Source organism: Triturus cristatus, chromosome 11 (genome assembly GCF_964204655.1).
Source record: "Triturus cristatus chromosome 11, aTriCri1.1, whole genome shotgun sequence".
Taxonomy (NCBI): domain Eukaryota; kingdom Metazoa; phylum Chordata; class Amphibia; order Caudata; family Salamandridae; genus Triturus; species Triturus cristatus.
Window position 1 is genome coordinate 950,513,089 of NC_140594.1, and position 4,467 is coordinate 950,517,555.

The following is a 4,467-nucleotide window of genomic DNA, read 5'->3' on the forward strand; positions in this document are numbered from 1 at the left end:
AAAAACTTACCATCTACTGACACCTTGTGTTTTCTTATACTCTTTGATATTTTGTTTCAGTTTTTCACTTCTTCTCCGTTTCATGTTCTTTATCATCTAGCAGTTCATTTTTCTTTCCTCCACTCTTTATGCTTCACATCATTACACTTTTCTTACTTGAATCTATGGTGTATTCTTTTGGCTGCCATTGGCTGTCATTAAATTCCACAGTTTACACTTACAGCTTCATATCTCTATATGATCTTTTAGCCTTGAGTGCACTCACTCTCGAAGCCTTTCTTGTTTATTGTACCTTTTTTCCATGTAATTTCATTGTAATGTATCTTTTAAGTTCCATTTAGTAAGCATCGCACAAGCTTTGTTTTATTTATTTTTTCCATTGACAGCACTATACAGTTTACATTCTAACATGTTTCAAAATGGCGCTTGCCAGGAAGCTCCTTCACCACTCGTACCTCCTTAGTCCCTTTTCACTTGTTCCTCTGTACCTTCGTAATGCGGAACGTTTAGTTCGGGCCACACCTTTCAAATCACACTTTACACGAATGTGACGACACTCATGTAAGTACACCGGCGGTTGCCTACTCATCCCTGGCCGTTACGTAATATTATTGTTCACCCTCGCACACCCGATAGTGTATCCACCTTGATCTATGTGTCCTATAGCCGCACAGTGTTCTAGCCCATATGCGCCTGATCACCCAGTCTATTCACTTGAAGCAAGTCTCAGTACAGCGTTTTCTCTCACACTTACGGTTCGCCCGGTTTTTAAACCATTCCTATGTTTTTCTACCATTTGACATTTTTTCTGTGTTTAGTTCTATCACGTTAAGGCGTTTTTATCACACACATGGTTAACTTCACCCGACTCCTGTTTTTGAGACTTCCATAAGTGACAGGAGGCTTCAGTTTCACATCTTCAAGAGGCTTCAGTTTCACATCTTGCCTTTAACCATGTTCATGCATGCATCACCCATATTCAGTCTTCTCATATAGACCAACCACGTGTTTCACCACCGCACACGGTTTAATCACTCAAGATGATATGTATTTCAAGCGATACTCATTGTAGATCAATGTCTTGTTTTGAGGGTGCTATTGCTATTTGACTACACCATCTTATGGTTGGTTCCCTCATACTATCTTTGCTTTATTATTTCCTGTAAATTTTGTCCACTGACGAAGGGCTATAAATAGCCCGAAATGCACCAAGGGAGAAATGTAAAAATGTCTGATGGACGCATTCAAAGCTGCATTTGAGGTTTGATATGAGATGACAATATCAATCATAGAATGAAGTCCTCATTCATCCTTTGTTCTATTGAAGATCAAAATATTTGTTTGCATGTTTGATCAAAAAATATAAATGCACGCCCTGCTGGTTCTACGCTGTGCTCAGGTGGATGTCCCCTAACCAGGAGATGCTACATTTTTCTGTTGACTCTACACTCCAGAGAGTGAGACCCCAGAAACACGCAAAAAAACGAATAACCTATTGACTCTAGTTGTGCGTGTTCCAACACATACTACATTCTTATATTCCCATTGCGGTGCCCATTTTCTGAGGAACTGCCGTGGAAATGCCAAAAACCAGCCCGCCTGGCAGGAAGAAACTCCTAATCTGGCGGGCGGTCTGACCACAGCTTTGGCGAGGCAGACCTGGCACAGCACCGTCAAATTCGTAATTATTATATAAAAGTTTATATACTAGAGGGATATTACCCAACCAAACCAAAAGACAACTATGACTACCACAAATAAAGAGACAGATTACTACCTCATCTTGGATTCAACTGAACTCAAAATAACAGCATGCTTTCTACAATTAATACTTTTTGGCATATACGACTAAGAACTGAAATATCTGTGACCACTCCTTTGTATATCAAAAGCTTCTTCTTTTTTGCATTGAGGACATTGAAATTATCCACAACATTAGTGATAGAGTTCACTTGTTTTAGAGTAAAGAAGGTAATATTATTGCGCCACTTTCATAGGTATATCTTGAGGAAGGCACCAGTAAAATAGATTTTATCACGTAATGATGTGATAGAATCTATTTTGCTTGCACATTATTCATGTAAGATATCCAGTTAAAGGTGGTAACATACCGGTCCAAACATAGCATACTTCTATACATGACCAGCATGTATGTCTGATACTAAATTCGGAGAAGTGGAATAACAGGTAGCTCTTAATAAATGGCCACAGTAAACATCGTTTACCACTAATCCTTTTCCCCGCAGGGAATTACAACGAGGTCTTTACAACGACCGCTTAGTAACAAAGCATACCATTACTCCGCAAGTCAGAACAATGACTTGCGGAGAGGGCAGAAGGTGTTGGATTTAAAATCCAACACCTTCCCTTCTGTTGCACATACTTGTGTTGGAATAGTACATAATACTATTCCAACATCCAGCACCCCCCCTAGAGCAAGTCGTTGTTGCGACTTGCGGGATAATGGTATGCATTGTTACAACACGGTGGTTGTAACAACCGCGTTGTAATTGCATGCGGGGAAAAAGCATGCAGAAAAAAGTGGCATATTCTTAGGACATACATTGGACTGCTCTGTCAATGCTGCCACAGTGTAGGTCCAGTCACTGCAGCAACATCATTGCCAGATAGTTAGGATATGAGAAACACCCTATGGGCCCAGGTATTGCTCAGAGGTTAAACAGGGCATTGCTCACTGGGACGATTGAGGTGGCCATTAAGTTGACAGAATACAACACAATTTCAGGAACACTGCGGAGGATCAAACGCTATTAAGTACACAGCAAGATAGAGTCAGGCTCACTCCCCACACCCCTAGAATGCAGTTTACACATTGTAAAGACACTCTAAGGGATCACATAATGTGGGGGCCTTTACAGACAATGTGAAACTCCCTAAGGGGCCGGCACACATGCGGTGTGCTCGTACAGACACCAAACTAGAGTCTACCAGTATATATGCTTCCGCAGAGACAAGAGTAAATTCTCTACACCGGTGGGGCTGGAGGACACAGGTGATCAATTTCCTTCCTAGAGGGAGGTCGTATTTGTGTTTACGGATGTTTTAAATCATCGCAGGTAGTCCAGAAGGTTAATATTCCTGTTGCAAAGAACTTATCCCAAGTAGATTATAAAGTGTATTAAGGTAAATAAGCCAGTGGGCTAGTGCTTTCTCAGGGAGAGTCTTGTGCTCCTTGCAGTTTAGAGTTTAAAATCTAATTTTGAACAGCGAGCAATTACGTATCGTCAGAGCTGCAGGAACCTGCAATGAATTGTTTAGAGCTGTATGATTTCACCTGTCCGGTAGCCTAATGGTTCAAAAAGCGTTCATTTGGTAGAATTCAACATGCGTAATATTGGCCTCTGTGCTTTGCCATAAAATTCAGATTTTCCACAGCTATGTGGGTAGAAACTCATGATATTATTAAAGACATGGAGGCTGATATTATCTCTCCCTGGATTCCCGCCCTATAATTTGTTTATGTTTTTTCTTTCAGGAGGAGATTATAAGAAGTGATATGGAAGAAATTTGGAGTACTCGTGGATTTGCAGTACTTTGGAATGCCTTGTTGGATTTTAATAAGTTCAGCGTGTTTTTTTGCTATTGAAGTTGTTCACATCGACAAAGAAGGAAGATGGCTGCCTCACAGGGGACTAAATAGCCTTTAGAACTCTTATTCATTCCTATTCGAAGTTCTTACTTTGTTTTGTAGTTGCTGCTGTGAGTTGGCAATTAAAGATAGACAAACATCCTCACGCGCTCGCCTTTCATCTCAAATGGCTGAGGAAACGGCGTTGAAGCACGTAAGCGCTCGCGGTTTTAACGTCCCCAGAATAACACCAATGCGAAAAGCTCCAAAATTAAGTAGCGAAACAAGCAGATATCCTAAGCTCACAAATAAATAACTAAAAAGTCAAGAGATACGATCTAGAGGCTATAGTTACTATTTCATCATAGGTTCATTTACGATATGAAAATTACAAAAATTAAGAATAAATCATTAAATAAGCAAACTAAGACAACAAAACACCCATCAAGATCACAGACAAACGAGGCAGTCAATCTCCTTCATTTTTACTCTAACAAATATTGCACCAGCAGTAAAGACAGTAAAATGCACGGGCAAAAAATGAACTTATCTTGGCTGTGAGCAGCAACAAAGAAGGAAGATGGCTGCCTCACAGGGAACCAAGTTCAATTTAAGGAACATGCACAATATCAGCCTCCGTGTCTTGATTTTCTACCCACCCAAGCTGTGGAAAATCTGAATTTTCTGATAAAGAGAACCCTCAACCAGTATGTTACATTTAAATTCCGAGTTAGAGCTTCTCCAGACCAAGGATTCTGAAGTATACAGCTTATCAGCTTGGATGGCTTGTAACAACGACACCTTGGGGTCGTCTGTCTTATGTAACATTACATAGATGCCTATTTAAACAGAATTATCCATTGTCTCGGTGTAATGTG

General features: G+C 40.3%; 1 long non-coding RNA gene across 1 annotated transcript; it reads left to right on the top strand.

The window, feature by feature from the left end:
• Window positions 1-479: 479 nt before the first annotated feature.
• Window positions 480-3,751, top strand: LOC146785735 (uncharacterized). Its single transcript, XR_014970469.1, has 2 exons — window positions 480-561; window positions 3,497-3,751. It is a non-coding gene; the product is annotated as an uncharacterized LOC146785735 (long non-coding RNA).
• The last annotated feature ends 716 nt before the right edge of the window (window positions 3,752-4,467 follow it).